Source organism: Dermacentor albipictus, unplaced genomic scaffold, assembly GCF_038994185.2.
Source record: "Dermacentor albipictus isolate Rhodes 1998 colony unplaced genomic scaffold, USDA_Dalb.pri_finalv2 scaffold_11, whole genome shotgun sequence".
Classification (NCBI taxonomy): Eukaryota; Metazoa; Arthropoda; class Arachnida; order Ixodida; family Ixodidae; genus Dermacentor; species Dermacentor albipictus.
The window spans coordinates 7,280,240-7,300,682 of NW_027225565.1; the positions used below are offsets into that span (position 1 = coordinate 7,280,240).

The following is a 20,443-nucleotide window of genomic DNA, read 5'->3' on the forward strand; positions in this document are numbered from 1 at the left end:
TTCACGTTCATTCTTACGTTCTTGACGCTCACGTTGACATTCTTGACGCTCACACCTAAGAGTAAGTTCTTGAACCTCACACTTCCATTCACGCTCCCGTGGTTCTTGTATCACCTCCCAAGCAATCTCAATGCTTTTATCATCATTGCCACTATCTTGAATTGCCTTTATGGTAGCTGGCTTTTTCATCTGTTCATCCGCCTCAACTCCCAAATCGTCGAAAACCAACAAGTCTAACCTCGTCAACCTTCTAAAATGATGATGATGAATTTGTTGTTTTATGGTGCAAGGGCCAATTATGACCAAAGAGCGCCAGGTCAGTGTTGATGGGTTTGCAGTGGGTAGATGAATTCCGTGAGTGATTGTGACGTAGCTGTAAAGGGCCTAAAAAGCAATCTCTCTAAAGTGCATAAAAGCTATATGTAATAAAATTATGGCAATGACTAGTGAGTACTACTAAGAACACAAAAGATACATTTTCATAGAATGATGATATTTAAAAATACATGAAGGTAAACGTTTGCAAGAAGCACTACTGCCTAAGAGAGCCCTTGGAACGGAAGGGCCTGAAGGCATGTGCTATACAAAAATACATTATCGCAGCGGCATCCTCGGGAGAGAGGATGTGCTACAATTTCATAGAGCTAACAACATGTAAGACAACATCACTTAGGAAATTTAGGACTGCTCCGGTGTCAAACAATGGTTCTTTACCAAGAAACATTACAGGATGAAGGGGGATGTGCTGCCGGTATGCTAGCGGAAAGTGTTTCTTTCTCTCTGCTTCAGCTTGCTGACACTCCAGGAGAGCGTGGAGGACGGTGAGCCTTTCATCGCATATACCGCAGGATGGTGGTTCATTTCCAGTTAGCAGAAAACTGTGTGTGGCATATGTGTGTCCTATTCTAAGACGACAGAATAGGACATCTGTTCATCGTGTTTTTGTTGCGGAGGGCCAATAACCCAGTTTTGGTTTATTCAAGTAAAGCTTATTATTTGTTTCAGCATCCCATAAGCGCTGCCAGTGGCTTCTGAGTCTCTTTCGGATGAAAAGCTTTAGATCTAAGGCAGGTAGTGCAGTGGTAGGATGGATATCTTGTGATGCAATTGATGTGGCTATTTGGTCAGCCAGCATATTACCCTCAATGCCCCTATGTCCAGGTACCCAACATATTATGACTTGCTGCTGAGACATGTACGACGTGCAAATGACGGAATAAAGCTCAGTAAGTACAGGGTTTCGATGATTGCGGAGGAACATTAGGGCTTTTACGACGCTTAGAGAGTCCGTGTATATAATGGCTTTGTGCAACTTTGCTTTCTTGATTTGTTGAACAGCACATAGAATTGCATAAGCTTCTGCAGTGAATATGCTTGTTTCTGGATGCAGTCCGTCGGACTGGGAGAGGGATGGTCCGATTGCGGTATAAAACACGCCGGCATGCGACTTAGAAGCGTCAGTATAAAATTTTATGCATGAGTACTTTGATTGAAGTTCCAAGAAATGCATTCGAATATGTGCCTCTGGGGCGTGTTTCGTGACCTCTACGAATTATATATCGCATTCTATGGGCTTTCACTGCCATGGCGGCAATGGCTTACCTGGGGCCATCAGGCTTTGCTGTAGAATTGGGACTTGCATATTCTCAGCAAGCTTTCTAATGCGCAAAGAGATTGGTTCTGTAGCTGCAGGTTGATTATTAAAGTGCATTGCAGATGCTACGTCGTTTATGCTTACATAAGAGGGATGGCCACGGTTTGCGTTCACTTTTAGAAAGTAGATGAAACTGGAGTATGACCTCTGAAGATGAAGCGACCACTCATTAGCTTCAACGTAGAGACTTTCTACAGGACTTGTCCTGAAAGCACCAGTCGCCAAGCGGATACCTAAGTGGTGAACAGGGTCAAGCATCTTCAAAGAACTTGGGCTGGCAGATTGATATACTATGGCCCCATAATCTAACCGTGTGCATATAAGACTTTTGTACAGGTTCATCAGACACTTCCTGTCGCTGCCCCATGTTGTATGTGATAAAAGTTCAAGAATGTTCACTGTTTTTAGACATTTCTGTTTTAGGTGCTTTAAGTGTGGAATGAAGGTCAGTTTTGAGTCTAATATGATTCCTAAAAATTTGTGCTGTTTGACAACTGGTATGTGCTGTCCATGTAGTTCTACACTGGGCTCTGCAAATAATCCTCTTTTTCGTGTGAAAAGGACACATGAGCTTTTAACAGGATTCAGCTTAAAGCCGTTTTCTTCTGCCCATTTACAAGCTTTGTTCAAGCCAAGCTGGACATGTCGCTCACAAATAGAAAGGTTACATGACTTGAAGCCTAATTGTACGTCATCTACGTATACCGAATAAAGCATGCTCTGCGGTATAGATAAGCGCAAGGAATTCATTTTGATTATAAAAAGGGAACAGCTTAATACCCCTCCTTGCAGCACACCAGTTTCTTGTGTAAATGGCCTGGATAGAGCGTTGCCCACCCTAACGCGAAATGTACGGTTTGATCGGTAACTTTCAATTAGATTAAGCATATTCCCTCGAATACCCATTTCTGAGAGGTCTTGCAAAATCCCATATCTCCAAGTCGTGTCATATGCCTTTTCCATGCCTAAGAAAACAGAAAGGAAAAACTGCTTATGGATAAAGGCGTCGCAAATGCCTGCCTCAATGCGCACGAGCCGGTCAGTAGTCGACCTACCCTCTCTGAAGCCGCATTAATAAGAGTCGAGCATTTTATTCGATTCAAGGAAATGTAAAAGACAACGATTTATCATTTTCTCGAAGAGTTTGCATAAGCAACTTGTGAGTGCTATTGGACGGTAACTTGAAACGTCAGATGGGTCCTTGCCTTGTTTCAAGACCGGTACTACGATAGCTTCTTTCCATGAGGATGGGAGGTATCCAGCAGCGCAAACAGAGTTAAAAAGTGCCAGAAGTGTCATCTGTGTATCAGTGTGTAGGTTTTTAATCATGTCATACATGATTCTGTCAACTCCAGGTGCAGAGTTCATACACGAGAGCAATGCAGCTCTAAGCTCGGCAATACTGAAAGGACAGTTGTACGGTAGATTAGGTCTGCATTTATGGTTTATTCACCTAAGTTCTGCTATTTGCTTATATTTAAGGAATGTTTGTGAATAGTTGATGGAACTTGATACACGTGCAAAATGTGATCTAGTTGTACGGTAGATTAGGTCTGCATTTACAGTTTATTGACCTAAGTTCTGCTATTTGCTTATACTTAAGGAATGTTTGCGAATAGTTTATGGAACTTGAAACACGCGCAAAATGTGATCCAAGGGCATCGTATCGGCCTGGTTTTCCAAGGTATTTCCTCGTTCATCAATCAAAGGTAATGGGTTGACCTGCTGCCCTTTTAGCCTTCTCAGACCGTCCCATACTTTAGCCTCCTGGGTATAGGAATTGATGCCTGAGAAAAACCTCTCCCAGCTTGCTCTTGCTCTTCTAGCCTGCCGCCTCATGCGCCGTCCTTGCGACTTCAATGTTTAAATGCAATGTAATTTTCCACTGTAGGATATTGGCACAATCTGCCCCATGCCTTATTTTGCCTTTTTCGTGCATCCTTGCAGTCTTCATTCCACCAAGCAATACGTTTCTTAGATGAGTGACCATTTGTTTGTGAAATGAATGTTTCAGCTGCATCAATAATAAAAGTGGTAAAATATGCTACAGCATTATCTATGCTCAAATCGCGTATAAAACCTTGTTTTAAGTAAGCACATTCCTTAAAACACTTCCAATCTGCAGAGTCAAGTTTCCAGCGAGGAACCTGTGGACGGGTGTCGGGTCGTGTTAGTAAGATTAAAGTTATAGGAAAGTGGTCACTCCCAAACGGATTTTCTATAACATTCCATTCTAAGTAAGAAAAAAGTATGGAAGATCCAAACGCTAAATCTATCGAGGAGCATGAATTATGTGCAATATTATAGTAGGTGGGTTTTTCCCTATTAAACAGGCATACACCGGACGCAACAAGAAAGGATTCGATCAGTCGTTCCCTCGAATCAGTCCTGGAATCTCCCCAGAGACTGTTATGAGCATTAAAGTCCCCAACAATAAGAAACGGCTCAGGAAGTTGATTAATAAGTTCGTAGAATTCCATTTTGCTCAAAAGATAGTTTGGGGGTATGTAGATGGAGCAGATGGCTACTAACTTATTAAAAAGAATTGCGCGAACCGCAACTGCCTCGAGGGAGATCCGAAGCGGCAAGTGTTGGCAAGCAACAGCCTTATTGACAACTATGGCCACACCGCCGGATGAGGTGTTGACCTCGTCACGATCTTTACGAAAAATATTATGTGACCGGAGAAAATTCATCTGCGTCGCTTTTAGGTCCGTTTCCTGAACACACAGCACTTTCGGATTAAGTTTGTGTAGAAGTTCGGTTACGTCGTCCAGATTGTGGATGAGACCTCTCAGATTCCCTTGTATAATTTGTGTATCCATTTTGGAAGTAAATAGGTGCTGTGTGTACGAAAACGGAAGTTATGCCTTAGATTAGAGAGCTCTTACGAGGCCCTGTAATCGGGGTTTTGCCCTTTCTGGAGCGTTCGAGGGAGCCTCGCCGCTCCTTAGGCGCTTGGTGCGCCGTGGGGATAGGTGTAGCGTCCATTGCCTCTTGTGAGGTGCCGGACATGTGCTCTTGCAAACGGGAAGTTACCAGGGAGAGTCTTGCCTTGGAGGGCAAGACTTCTGCGCCCACCAGGCCGGAGGTCGATGGGGCTCCCTTAGGGATCTGGCTGCGCCGGCCGTTGCCAGCGCTGGAAGGGACCTGGGAGGTTGAGGCAGCCTCGGTTGCGCCCACCTTCGGGGTGGATGGTCCCTTCTCCTCAGTTGATGGAGCAGCGCTAGCTGCAACCACTGCGGGGGCAGGTGGCGTAACTGCCGACTCACTGCTTCTGGGTCGGACAGCAGCTAGAGGCCGTTGTGACGCTGCCCCCTGACGCGCCACTTCGGCAAAGCTTTTCTTTGGCAGGTATGCCGCCCGCCTGCGTGCCTCTTTGAACGATATTGTAATGCACAATTGAGTGACGGTGCTTTAATCAATCTACCTTGGGCGAACTTGTGCCCAACAAAGAGCTAAACGAGAGCCTCGCTTGAACGTCCACAGTCTTTTCGCAAGAAACCCGCACCTCTTCTTCTTCCCTCGTGTCCCGCTCTGATGACACGCTGCTCCGATTGCGCGTGCCTTGCGACCCCATGTTGCCTGCTTCACTGCCGCTATCTTTCGCAAGTAGCAGTAAACAACTGAACGGACGCAGGAGGCGGCTGGCGCGCGTAATTTAAAATCATCTTGTGCCATTGTCCCCCTTCCAAGAGTGCATCGTCCCGATGCTCATAGAGAGGGCGGTGGTTTCTAGACTGTCATGATTTCTCAATGCTTGTAGGCGGAAGCAGTTATTGCCTGTCGTAGTACGGTTTCATTCGGACGACGTGGATGATTTCTGTTCGATGCTGCCGTCGTGATGAGGTTACTTGACCTTCTGGAGCAACTTCGTAGTTCAACGGACTAATTCGGCGAATTATCCTATACGGGCCGAAATAGCGACGAAGAAGCTTCTCGGATAGGCCGTGCATCCGTACGGGAGTCCACACCCATACTTTGTCTCCAGGTGCATACTAGACATCTCTTCGTCGCAAGATGTATCGGTCCACGTCAGTTTGCTGTTGCTGCTGAATGCGGTGTCACGCCAGCTGCTGTGCTTCTTCAGCTCTTTGTGTGAAGTCGCTGACGTCAATGTCATTTTCGGAGGTCTCATCTGCTGGTAGCATTGCATCTAAGGTTGTGGTGACGGTCCGGCCAAAAACGAGTTGGAAAGGTGTCATTTGAGTCGTCTCTTGCACAGCAATATTGTACGCGAAAGTTGCGTACGGTAGTATCCTGTCCCATGTTCGGTGCTCCATGTCCACGTATAATGACAGCATATCAGTCAGCGTTTTGTTGAGTCGCTGAGTCAGTCCATTTGTCTGCGGATGATATGGGGTGGTTTTTCAGTGACTGGTGTGCGTCAATTTCATAATGGACTGTGTCAAGTGGGCAGTAAATATGGTTCCTCGGTCCGTGATGAGAACTTTAGGGGCGCCGTGTCGTAGTACTATGTTAGTGACAAAAAAATCAGCTACTTCACTGGCCGTTCCCTTGACAAGAGACCCTGTCTCGGTATATCGAGTTAGGTAGTCAGTTGCAACTACGATCCAACGCTTTCCTGATGACGATGTGGGAAAGGGGCCAAGTAAGTCCATTCCCACTTGTGCGAATGGAGTTTCCGGTGGCTGTATCGGTTGTAGGAGACCTGCTGGCTTGAATGGTGGTATTTTACGTCTTTGACAGCACCGGCAGGTTCTTACGTAGTGTTGCACAGAATTCAATAACTTTGGCCAGTAATACTTCATGCGGATGCGTGCGAATGTTCTGCTCACTCTTAAATATCCTGATGCTGGGTCGTCGTGGCATGCTTCCAATATCTCGAGTTGTAACATTGAAGGTACGACGAGCAGAAATGTCTCTGCACTATGTTCAAAATTTCTTTTGTAAAGGACATTATTTCTGAGGACAAACGACGACAAGCTGCGGACAAAAGTTCGTGGAATGTCGACAGGGTGTCCTTCTAGGTAATCAATGAGCAGGCGTAACTCTGCGTCGGATCGCTGATGCTGAGCCATTTGTGATGTTGTTACAGCTCCTAGGAACGGGCAATCCTGTTCATTTTCCCTAAGCGCAGATTCCGTGTATTCAATCGGTGCACGTGACAAGCAATCAGCATCACTGTGCTTGTGACCGGACTTCTACACGACCGTTATATCGTATTCCTGCAGCCGTAGACTCCATCTTGCCAGCCGTCCAGATGGATCTTTGAGATTTGCCAGCCAGCACAACGAATGATGGTCGCTGATAGCTCGGAATGGTCGGCCATATAAGTATGGTCTAAACTTGCTGATGGCCCATATCACCGCGAGGCATTCTTTTTCTGTCACTGAGTAGTTCACCTCAGCCTTCGAAAGTGTTTGACTAGCACACGCAATGACTCGTTCCTCTCCGTTTTGCCACTGAATGAGGACGGCACCGAGGCCTAAATTGCTTGCGCCTGTGTGAATATCAGTTTCGGCTTCCTCGTCGAAATGAGCAAGAACTGGGTGGTTCTGAAGACGCTTTCGGAGCTCATTGAAAGCATTCTCCTGCTCATTCAACCAGACGAAAGGCGCGTCTTCCATTTGTTAGCCGCGTTAGTGGTTCGGCGACCCTTGAAAAATTTTTGACGAAGAGTCTGCAGTAGTAAGCGCAAAGTCCTAAGAATCGCCTAACAGCCTTTTTGTCGGTTGGTCTTGGAAATTTCCACTGTCGCACCTTTCCGTCCCCTTACCTCCTCCACCGCATTCATCCCGCCATTTACCTTTCTCCCTCTTGTAAATTCTGTGTCTCTCCCAAAGCAGACTTAAACCACATCATGTGGGGGTGCCCTAAGCACCCCCTTCCCCCTTTCCTCCAGCAATTAATATCTAGTGAGGAGCAGTGGGAGGCTGCCTTGCGCAGCTCCAGGCCCGATCTTCAGGAGGCCATCCTGGAGTGGGCTGAGAGGATAAAGGAGGCCTACTTCAAGTAGTTCCTCCCCTACCCTCTATTCCATTGCCCCCTTCCCTTTAAAGAGGGATAAATAAAGTTTTTCATCATCATCATCATCCACTGCCGCAGTCTTCTGAACTTCTGAATGCCTTCTGAACTGACGACATGACCGAGGAAAAGAAGCTCGCGAAAGCCGTAATGACATTTCTGCGGTTCTATCGTCAGACCTGCTGATCTAATAGCTTCCTTCACAGCCCGCAGTCGTTCTACATGCTGCTCGAAGATGGTAGAAAAAACCACGACATCGTCAAGATAAACGAGACATGTTTGCCACTTCAGACCGGTGAGCACAGTGTCCATCATCCGCTGAAATGTGGCAGGCGCGGAACAAAGGCCGAATGGAAACACTTTGAACTCATATAGTCCGTCTGGCGTCACAAATGCCGTCTTTTCACGATCTCGTTCGTCCACTTCTATCTGCTAGTAGCCACTTTTGAGGTCCAGGGAGGAAAAGAATTTGGCATCTCGTAGTCTATCTAGAGTGTCATCGATTCTTGGAAGTGGGTACACATCCCGCTTTGTGACGGCGTTCAGCTTTCGATAATCAATGCAGAAACGCAAGGTCTGGTCCTTTTTCTTTACAAGTACCACAGGCGATGCCCGCAGACTTGCTGACGGCTGAAATACATCATCTTCCAGCATTTCCTTAACTTGACTTCCTATAGCTTCTCTCTCTTTTGGTGACACTCGGTAGGGATGCTGGCAAATAGGCCTCACTGATTCGTCGACAATTATCCGATGTTTGGGAATAGATGTCCGCCGGACTTTGGATGACATTGAAAAACATTCGGCGAACTCTCTTACAAGGGATTCTATTTACTCCTTCTGTCTGGGCGTTAGACCTGGTTCGATGTCAATGGCTGCAAGGACAGAATCCACATCTTGGAATTCCGATGTGGAAATCTCTGGAATGTTCAGGTCTGTAACTTGGACGAACTTATCAAGGCTGGCAATAACGGTTCCCTTCGCGACACGTTGCACCTCATTTCCAAAATTGGTGAGGAAAACGTTGGCACATCCACCACGCAGCTGAACAAGCCTTCTTGCCATGCAGATCCCTTTTTCAATTAGGAGACTGGTGTTGCTGTCTGCACTTCCTTCGTAAACGCGTCGCTTCTTACTGCGACGGTTCACCGGATCTAGGAGGAAGCATCACGTCGTCATCAGCGATGTAAAGGGAGCCGAATTTTTCTTCTGTGTTGAATGCTGCGACAGCGTGCTTTGTTGAATAAGAAACACATGATTCCCGCAAGTTGATTACAGTGCCATTATCCTGCAAGAAGTCCATGCCAATAATCAAGTCTCTTGAGCACTCGGGAAGGACAATAAAGCTAGTGACGTACATGAAGCCTCGTATTCCTATTCTAGCCGTGCACTTGCCAATGGGGTCGATGACGTGTCCTCCTGCGGTGCGAACTTGTGGCCCTTTCCAAGGAGTCAGCACTTTCTTCAGTTTCCTGGCAAGCTCACTACTTATTACCGAGTAATCTGCACCTGTATTCACTAATGCGTTCACTTCGTAGCCGTCAACAAACACACGTAAATCGGAGGCAACGTCGCTCTTACGGCACTGGTTTCTGAGTCCCTCGTCGTCGCTCGGAGTCATCGATGGAGGTTCTTGTTTTTTCGCGTCGGCAGCGACCTTACCTCCTACTCTAGTTTTCCCGAAGAGGGCTCTTTGAACGGCGTCTTGGGGAGCTTGAAGACGGGTGGGGGCTCGGTGACCGATGCCTAAACGGCGCTGCTGATCGAGGTTGGTGTTGCTGGTAGGCGTATGGGGAGCTCTGACGAGTGGACAGGTACTCTTCGATTTCCGATGGATGCTCACCATTTCAGGGGCAAGGTGCGTTCACCGGAAAGCCACGAAGCCCTGCCTGGCGGTAGTGGCACATTCTTTACAGGTGGCCAGCCTCCTCACAGTGGTAGCAGAGGGGTATTCGGTCAGGAGTGCGCCATACATCAGCCTTCGTGAATCTTCTCTCGGGTGGCGGCAGCGTAGTTCGGGGCATCGAGCTATTCATAGAGGAAGTGGCGGCGACGTCAGCACGTGCGGGAGTTTGCCACAGCACATCGGCATATGAGATGCTCGGTTGGCGCAGTCGTAGCGCTTGGGGCTGCGCACTGAGCTGTGGTTCCCGGACGACCTGCCTGACCTCTTCACGAACCAGGTCTGCCAGGGAAGAGGGCGTTGGAGCGTTCTGGTCAAGCCGTAGCCGCTGGAGTTCTTCTCGCACTACAGATCGCACGAGCTCTCGTATGATCTCCACGCTATTTCCAAAAACGGCTGGAACTGTGTCTACAGAGGTGATGTTCATCTCCCGGTTGTACATCCTTGATCGCTGTCGCAATGTGCTTTACATTGTTGTCGCCTTTGCACGAAACTCAGCGACGGTGCGCGGCGGGCTCCGAACCAACCCTGCAAACAGTTCCTGTTTTATGCCGCGCATTAGATGCCGTAGTTTCTTGTCCTCGCTCATGTTCGGATCGGCTCGGCGGAGTAGGCGGGACATGTCTTCTACATACATGGCCAAGCTTTCGTTATTACGCTGGTTTCTTGCTTGCAGGGCAGCTTCAGCCCTCTCCCTGCGGTCGGTACTCGGGTAAGTTGCCAGCAACTCCCATCGGAAAGCATCCCACGACACAAACGTCGCTTCGTGGTTTTCCAACCACGTTCGAGCGCTGTCCTCTAATGCGAAGTAAACATTTCGTATCTTGCGCTCTCAGTTCCATCCACTGAACTCAGCGACGCGCTCAAAGCGTTCCAGCCAGTCCTCTGCGTCTTCAAATGTGTCGCCGTGGAAAGGCTCTGGCGTCATTGGCGAGTTGACCACGATGTGAGTTGGCGTGGTTTGAGTCGTCATCTCGGTAGCGTTTCCGCTAGCAGATGCTGACGCTCCGATAGAAACGGGCAAAGGGGAAAACTCGGGGGGCTCACCGCGTAGGCGACGACTGCTGCGTTGGTGAACAGGAGTCAACTCGATAGGTCCAAGTCGCCGTGAGTCCGGGCTCCTTTCTCTGGCTTGAGAAGGGCTTGAAATCAAGGGCTTGAAATGGCATTGAACACGCTCTCAGGAATGGAGGAAGCCTAAAAACATTGAAGAAGAAACTAGGAATTGGCAAGAATCAGATGTATGCGTTAAGAGACAGAGCCGGCAATATCATTACTAATATGGATGAGATAGTTCAAGTGGCTGAGGAGTTCTATAGAGATTTATACAGTACCAGTGGCACCCACGACGATAATGGAAAAGAAAATTGTCTAGAGGAATTCGAAATCCCGCAGGTAACGCCGGAAGCAGTAAAGAAAGCCTTGGGAGATATGCAAAGGGGGAAGGCAGCTGGGGAGGATCAGGTAACAGCAGATTTGTTGAAGGATGGTGGGCAGATTGTTCTAGAGAAACTGGCCACCCTGTATACGCAATGCCTCATGACGTCGAGCGTACCGGAATCTTGGAAAAACGCTAACATAATCCTAATCCATAAGAAAGGGGACGCCAAAGACTTGAAAAATTATAGACCGATCAGCTTACTGTCCGTTGCCTACAAACTATTTACTAAGGTAATCGCAAATAGAATCAGGAACACCTTAGACTTCTGTCAAGCAAAGGACCAGGCAGGATTCCGTAAAGGCTACTCAACAATAGATCATATTCACACTATCAATCAGGTGATAGAGAAATGTGCGGAATATAACCAACCATTATATATAGCTTTCATTGATTACGAGAAAGCATTTGATTCTGTCGAAACCTCAGCAGTCATGGAGGCATTACGGAATCACGGTGTAGACGAGCCATATGTAAAAATACTGAAAAATATCTATAGCGGCTCCACAGCCACCATAGTCCTCTATAAAGAAAGCAACAAAATCCCAATAAAGAAAGGCGTCAGGCAGGGAGATACGATCTCTCCAATGCTATTCACAGCGTGTTTACAGGAGGTATTCAGAGACCTGGATTGGGAAGAAATGGGGATAAAAGTTAATGGAGAATACCTTAGTAACTTGCGATTCGCTGATGATATTGCCTTGCTTAGTAACTCAGGGGACCAACTGCAATGCATGCTCACTGACCTGGAGAGACAAAGCAGAAGAGTGGGTCTAAAAATTAATCTGCAGAAAACTAAAGTAATGTTTAACAGTCTCGGAAGAGAACAGCAGTTTACGATAGGTAGCGAGGCACTGGAAGTCGTAAGGGAATACATCTACTTAGGGCAGGTAGTGACTGCGGATCCGGATCATGAGACAGAAATAATCAGAAGAATAAGAATGGGCTGGGGTGCGTTTGGCAGGCATTCTCAGATCATGAACAGCAGGTTGCCATTATCCCTCAAGAGAAAAGTCTATAATAGCTGTGTCTTACCAGTACTCACCTACGGGGCAGAAACCTGGAGGCTTACGAAAAGGGTTCTACTCAAATTGAGGACAACGCAAAGAACTACGGAAAGAAGAATGATAGGTCTAACGTTAAGGGATAAGAAAAGAGCAGATTGGGTGAGGGAACAAACGCGAGTTAATGACATCTTAGTTGAAATCAAGAAAAAGAAATGGGCATGGGCAGGACATGTAATGAGGAGGGAAGATAACCGATGGTCATTAAAGGTTACGGACTGGATTCCAAGGGAAGGGAAGCGTAGCAAGGGGCGGCAGAAAGTTAGGTGGGCAGATGAGATTAAGAAGTTTGCAGGGACGGCATGGCCACAATTAGTACATGACCGGGGTTGTTGGAGAAATATGGGAGAGGCCTTTGTCCTGCAGTGGGCGTAACCAGGCTGATGATGATGATGATGATGATGATGAAATCATACCCCGCACCTCCACCAGATTTGTAACGCACAGTTGAGTGACTGTGCTTTAATCAACCTACCTTGGGCAAACTTGTGCCCAAGAAAGAGCTAAACGAGAGCCTCGCTAGAACGTCCACAGTCTTTTCACAAGAGACTCGCACCTCTTCTTCTTCCCTCGTGTCCCGCTCTGATGACACGCTGCTCCGATGGCGCGTGCCTTGCGATCCCATGTTGCCCGCTTCACTGCCGCTATCTTTCGCAGGTAGCAGTAAACAACTGAACGGATGCAGGAGGCGGCTGGCACGCGTAATTTCAAATCATCTTGTGTCAATATATTCTCTTTTACTTTGATCGTTACAATTTCTTTTTCCTTCTTCCAAGAGGGGCATGACCGCAAGTACGCGGCGTGATCCCCGTCACAGTTTACACAGTGGAGAGCGTTCTCACAAGCTTCAGAGGTGTGTTCTTGGGCACTGCATTTAGCACAAGTTTGGCGGCCTCGGCAGCTCTGCGAACTGTGGCCGAAGCGCTGGCATTTGAAACAGCAGAGTGGGTTTGGCATGCACGGCCTAACACGGAGCTTGATGTACCCGGCCTCGATTGACTCGGGCAGGACACTTGAACCAAAGGTAATTATTAAGTGCTTCGTCTGAATCTCTTTACCATCTCGCCTCATCTTAATTCTTTTGACATTGATCACATTTTGTTCGCTGAAGCCCTCCAGGAGTTCCGCTTCAGTCAGCTCAAGCAGATCATCATCCGACACAACACCGCGGGTAGCGTTCATTGTACGGTGCGGGGTTACTGTTATGTGGGTCTCCCCAAATGAAACTAGCTTCGGTAGTCTGTCATACTGCTTCTGGTCGCAGAGCTCCAAGAGGAGGTCACCGCTTGCCATCCTCGACGCCTTGTAACCTGGACCAAAAACATCAGTCAAGGACTTTGACACAAGGAATGGTGAAATGGTTTACCCTGCTTTGTCTGTCTTTTCAGAGTGAAGAACGTGAAAGCGGGGGAAGTTTTGGATTTGGCATCCGAAAAACTGGAATAAATCTTCGGTGCGCCCTCGTTTCTGAGGGCGATCAGGAAGTGGGGGGAAAGAGGCTTCCATGAAAATACGAAAAAAATTCGGCAACAGCGCTGACAGCCCACCACAGAGCCCAACGAGGGGACGCGGCAGAGCTTGCGTACAAGTCTGCACGACACGACCAGTCATACGCCATCACTATAACCAAATATGGTGTAACTAAGGCAGGATAGCCACACAAGGTTAACCCTTGCCGCCAAGAAGAAAAGGAAGTGAAAGGAAGAGAGAAGAAGACAGGAAAGGTCAAAAGTGAGAGAGAAAGACGAAGATTTGAGTAGAGAGAGACAGGAAAAGGCGACTGCCGTTTTCCTCCAGGTGGGTCAGTCTGGAGGTGCCGTCTGTGTGAAGCAGAGGCCAAAGTGGTGTGTTGCCTCCGCCAGGGGGCCTTAAAGGTCCAAATTCCCAGCATCGGCTCAACCCCCAGGATCCCCTTTTCCCCAGACACGGCTAAGCCGCGCACGGCTACACGCAGGAGGGTCCAACCCTCGTGTGCTCGGGTATGTGGTGTCGCAACACACCAAACGCCTGCTGACGCCGACGCCCCTGCGGGGCAACCTTCTAAGATCCATGGCAGCTGCCCCGACTGGTAGTTAGAAGTGTTTTCCTTAATTAATTTGTGCAAACACACAATATGCAACAAATTCCCGATTCCTAGAACTATCAAAATAAACACACATTTGAGGTCTGGCGAATCAAAAGGAAAAAAACCACGCGCTCACTTACGGTTGCAGCACCCTGCCATCTGGTTCATTGGTCCGCTGTTCCCAGTTCCTCAGGAGTCTCTGGGTCGAAGGCTCGCTCTTCTTCGCTGTTCCCAGTCCCTCAGGACTACTTTGGAAGAAGGCTCTCTATTCTTCGCTGTTCCAAGTTACTCGGGACTCCTTTTGGACATAGGCTCTTTTTCGCTGTTCCGGTTTCCTCAGGATTTCTCTCGACGAAGGTTCATCTGTAGCGCTGCCACCAGTTGTTGGATCTCTTTGGACGAAGGTTCATCCCTAGCGCTGCCACTAGTTGTTGCATTTGGAGACGATCCCACCGCTCTCAACAAGTTGTCGGAGTTGAGGAGGACTTTGCGATGAAAAGTGGAGGTTTATTTACATTATTTACAGTGAGGGGACCAAGAAATCAACAGTCATAGAGTCATTACGGGCCGGCAGCTACTCGGACGGTGCGGCCCGTGGCAAGAAGAAGCTCGAAAAAGATGAATGAAGGAATCCTCTCTAGCTGCTCCCGGTCTCTGGCTTTTAAGCCCTTCGGTGTCTCGAAGTCACGTCACGTTTGGCCAATCGGTGAGCCTGCTCAGGTGACGCCATTTTCGACCAATCGGAGAGCCCGCTCAGGTGTCGTCATTTTCGGCCAATGGCAGGCGCCCGTGCGATTGTGTCACACCCGGTGGAGAGGGTCGCTTCTTGGGCCCCAATTGTCCGAGGGCTTACTTCTCCCTACGGTATTGCCTTGCTGGCTTGCAAGCGCCGTCACAATAGGCGGAAGGGGGCGACGTTTCAGTGCTGCAAAGCAGCTTTGCTCGAGACCTGCATTACCTGGAACCGTGTCAGGCTCCTGCTACACTTTCAGGAAGAGTCAAGCAGTGAATAGCTCCACCTGTGGCGCACGAGGTGGGGGATGCCAACTCGTTTGCACGTGCCGCGCCTTGGGAACGGGGTAGATGTGCTTCTGCGCTGCTTAATTAGCTGTGGCGTGATTCGATGTGGTCTGGTGAACTCGAAGGGGGCTCAGGAAAAGGTCCCGAATCTAACAACTATTACAAAATCATGGGCCTCACAAAAATCTACTAACATCTGGCTTGTTGTATCTGTCACCCCGTCCAAGTATTACAAATGTGCATTCATGTCCCCTAGGATGATTATCTCCCATTTGATCTCCCATGAATTTGAAATGTTCTCCATTCTCCTCTTTCAACTCGTTCCCCGTTTTCAGATACACAACTCCCAGGATTGTCTCTACATTCCCTATGGTGCCCTAGAGCCACATGTGCTCACTGCAGCTCTCCCTTACTTTTTCCCAGTCCTGTCCCTTCACTAGCGCCCCAAGGCCTCCTCCTCTGCGGTCTTTCCCTTTTCTGTTGCACCCTACCCAGGTGTATCCTGCAGGCAGTGGCGTAGCTAGGTCGTATGGCACCCGGGGCCCATAGGTCTTTTGTCACAACCCCCCCCCCCCCTGATGTAGTCGAGGAAGGCGAGGATATCGACAATTTCCGGGTTTCAGCACCAGTACAGACGCCTTGGATATCGCGCACGTTCCCCGGGTCACCCACTCCTTCGCCTTCTTTCCCAGAGATCGCGAATGCAGTGAATATACACGCTGTTTTTCCTGCGCCAAATAACACAGGGTGCTGCACTGATAACGTGTGATAAGCCCATGAGCACATCTTTTGTCAGACTGTGAGGCTTGGCAGCCAATACAAATGCAGCATCGTGGAAAATATATCTCACGTGACAAGTAACAAAATATATCTTTATAATAAAGTTTTAATTACCAATTTTAGCGGCAATATTGCATTTGCAAAACTGAAGCCCGACATTCATATCTTGCCCAACAACAACTCCACAAAAATCGTCGTAGGCAGTATGGCACGCAGTATTTTGTCTGTGGGCAGCCCTGAACGAAAACGAAAATTAAATTGTTTGTCAGTGATGCTGATCTCCCCACCCTATTAGAAAACGCTACCTGCCTCCCCGCTGCGCGGGCGCCTATGCTACGACAATTACGAGTTCTCTTCATTCTGATCAATAAAGCCTTGTTTTCATTTGCTGTCATACGGACAAACGTGATTATCCGAGCTGCGGTACCACCGCAAGATTGGGAACAGAATAGAGCACGCTTCGCATCGATTCTTGGCGTCACCATAAAGAAAGAAAGAAAAGGCCGCGATGAAGCCCGTGCCAGTGAAAGCTTGCACTACTGTCGGTCTGCACTTGCAATGGAGAGGATTAAGGGATCAACGTCACTGGACCACTATTTCATATTTCTTTCGCTGCTGCCATATACTGGGCGCCGCCCACAGTGCCAAAGTACTGTAGATTGTAGCACCCAAAAACATTTTGTTTAAGAAGTTTTTGTTGAGGTAATAATATGACTTTGAGTCCTCAATTCTCGAATTGAAGTGCTTCCTCTATAAGTACTAATTACGGGATTATTAAGGATATGGTTATTACTTATCTGCCATATTTCTCGCGCTACCGAGAAAACCTTTCAGCGCTACCGAGCTGAAAGGTTTTCCAGAAAAAATGAGTGAACATCTGTACATAATGGTTTTCAACCCTCCGAATTCGAATATCGTATCGAAATTGAGCGAAAGAAAGCGCAAATATATTTTATTTCGACGAAAAGTGCAGCAACAGACACGCCCAGCTCGCGCGTCTCGTTTCCGCCTGTGATTGGTCGGTGCGCCTCGTGACGTCAACTCTAGTAACCGACCGCTGCCGCTACACATGAAGCGCGGTGCCACGTAGTTTGGTGCTGTTTTTCTGAGACGTTAATGAAAAATTTAGAGAGACTGCGTTTTTCTGAGGATTTCGGCGTTACTTCCTACATGTACGAGCCGATTGCGAAGAGCCGGCCTCTCGAAGAAGCAAACGATGCTGGTGCGGGCAGTGCTTTCGACGCGAACGAAAGCAAAGTCTTGGGATCTCCTCGTGTTGGAAATGCTCTTTAGTAAGTATGTTTTTTGCAAAGCGATCTAGTGATCTTGCCGATCTTTCGCCGATCTAGTGAGCTCGTTTCCGGTCAAACAACTGTAGTGTTGTGTTCCTGCATGCCTCCTCGTGGAACGTAAGCGGTGATGCTATCGTCGGCATTTGTGCGTTGTCCAAAGCTGTCGGCAATCTACAAAGACAGTTGAACCGTGTGAAAAGCTTCGCGGTTCATGCAGTACTTGTAGTGACTTTCATCTGTTGACTACCACTCCCGTTGACTACCACTCACGTCGATTACCACGCACGTTGATTACCACGCACGTTGACTACCACTCTACATACACGCAGACGCACCAACAAAGGAATGCAGGGTTGATCGAAGCAGATTACGATGGCACGCACGCAGAAACAAGCGCGGTCAGGCACGGTCGTGGACGCTGCGAAGGAACGAAACACTAGAGTTGACGTCACAACACCGCGGTTTCCGGTCTCCACTCCGCTCACTCACTCAACGGGGGGCGGAGCTACAGCGCGATTTCAACCGACGATTACGTCGCTCCTAATTGAAAAAAAACCCCCAAATTTTACCTACATGGTTTATAAGGTTCCCGCATTCGTATATGAGCGTCTTATTGAATTCGACAGACTCTTCAGCTTCCCTTTAACTTCAGAGAATTTCGGTCGAGAAATATCCTTACAAAATTCACCCTTTTTTTTTAAATTCTGTGCAGCTGATACAGACACTGTACTTGTGACATTAAGTCACACAACAACAACAGTTTTCTGAAACTTTCGAGAGTAAGAAGGAAAGCGTGAAAATAACGGCAGGTTTCGCAGCGGCTTCTCGGAGCGAGCGGGAGAGGGGAAGTAAAAGCGAGCCGGACATCGCGGCGGGCCCGCGACTATACAGCCTGTCGAGTCATACGCCGCCTAACTCTTCGGCCGAACCGAGTCTGAAGACGATCCAGAGAATCCCATTCGCGACTTTTGACAGCCCCACTTATGCAACGTCGCTCTCAACGAACGCTTCGCCGTAAACGCGAGCGCCGGGCACGCTGGTTGAACGCTCTCTTGCTGCTGTCCTTGTTCGTCTTCGCTGCGCGTTCTGAACGGAAGTGGGACCCAAGAGCCCCAACGCCTTAAAACGCCTCACTGTATGTTTAGCGACTCCTGCTGCCAGCATGAACGCGCATCACGAGCGCACCCCACATGAAACGTTCCACTCAGGCGAGTAGTTTAGCGACCATTTCGCGAAATACATTTTTTTAGCCCGCACATTCGTGCAATTATTTCGTGGGGCGTTGATAGAGCTGCAGCCGGCAATTCTGCGGCGCAACGCATCGGGTGCATGAGCTCGGGCTACTGGATACCGGAGCATTCTTTGCAATTTGCACCCAGTCAAGCCGGCGGAAAGAGGAGTGTCTTCAGGCGTATATGACCCCCCCCCAACTGGTCCCTTGCACCCGGGGCCCACGGCCCCCCGGCCCCCCCTGTTGCTACGCCACTGCCTGCAGGCCTCACATACACCATGGTAGCCACCATACAGCAATGAAAGCAAGTACAGTGTGCACGCTTAAGTGGAGTCGCTGAGGTCGTTCGCTGTCCAGGAAAAAAAATTAGATTGTCGGCTTATTCAGTAAGTTTCACATAATCGCATAATCGAATACCTTAGAGTATTCAAAACCTTTTGAATATCCGAAATATTTGAATACACAGTTTACAAAGCGAATACGAATATTAGGAATGTAATACTCAAGTAATATTCGAAAACTTGAGACTATTCGCACACCCCTAATTCTTATGTGAACCTTCAAAAAGCACCTCAAAGAACATGAATGAAAGTAATAATTTGCTATGTTTAGTATAAGTACTGGGAGTAAAAAAAATATCTCAAAACGTACAAAATATGCGCCTGGCTCATACTTTCCAAATTTTAGTCGGACCACGAAATTATTATGCAAATTTGTTGGCATCAATGCAAGCCACAGCGATGAACATGCTATGCAAGAAAGCAGTAGCTTCGCAAATATGAAAAACAGGTAAGTTCCTATTGTGCAGAAAGCATTTGTTTTTAATGATTGCCGTATGCAGCTGGTGAACTTTTTACAGCACAATTTAAGCTCGAAAGCAATAGTCGTCAGATCAGGGAGCATGCATCCTCGGACTTTATTATTGCACTGAACCAGCTTTTCTGCGCAGGCAAGCTAGTCTAGTGTGCACTCAACTGGTACTGGAGCCATACACATGCTTTGTTCAGTTCCTGTACAGTGCTGTACAGTAATGTGGAGTGTTGCACGCTATTTTCCAGTAATGAATAATGGTACTTGAACAGCCGCAGTTCAAAATGTAAAATATTAGAATGAAGGAGCATCTGAAATTGAATGCATGCTCTTGTGCGAGTGAAAATCCTACTCAACAGGAACAACTGTTCATACTAAATTGTACATATGGTGTTGAAACGCTGATGGACAAAACCAATCCACGGTGGGGAAAATAAAGTTGCATTTGACATCAGACGAACACGAATATCAAAATAGCAAACACTCATGAGCCTCTACCATTGTTTGAGACATTGTTAAAGCAGCCTAGAAGTTGGATAGGAAAATCAGCCAGCCCGAATGGAACTTCTGTGTCTTCAGTGCTGCCATCACTTAAAATCTGTGTTGCTGAGTCGACCAAAACTCTATTTTGCATATTTTTTTTCCCCTGAGAAGTGTTAAGAGCACTGGAGGCTAGTTTCAACGATACCACCAGTCAAAGCTTTACTTTTCCAGACTCGCCAACCTGCCAAAAATTGTCAAAGCTGACCAATAGTTCAAGTTCAGTTGTCAATTCAGATGTGGCTTTGCATTTCTAGCAGTAAAATTTCAACGAATATGTTTAACAAGTAGAAAACTGTGTATCAAATTGATTGATTTCTATAGGTCCAGTAAGGACCTATAAGGACTTAGGGGACTAAAGGCACCCTATCATAAAGGTCAGGCCACATTGCAAACATAGGAGAGTGCTCAAAGCAGGAAATTTGCCTCTCAGGTATCCGGGTCATATACTTGCTCTCCTGTGACAGCAGCAATTGCTCTCTAGCCAACCCCCGTGAGTAGTCCACCTGAAATTAGTTTATAACCAAGTCCCACACCTTAGTAAGGACCTAATTTCAGGGGGAAGCTTACTGCCTGCTTGAAACCCGTTTCTCGTTCTCACTGAATTTAACAAAATTTAGAGAGATAGTTTGAACTTTGAGACATCCCACCAGCTATGCCA

At 47.7% G+C, this 20,443-nt stretch overlaps 1 protein-coding gene across 1 annotated transcript in view; it reads right to left on the reverse strand.

Annotated features, from left to right (window-relative positions):
* The window catches only part of LOC139051368 (uncharacterized), a 209,710-nt gene that overhangs the window by 116,287 nt on the left and 72,980 nt on the right, over window positions 1-20,443 (reverse strand). The window lies entirely within an intron of this gene.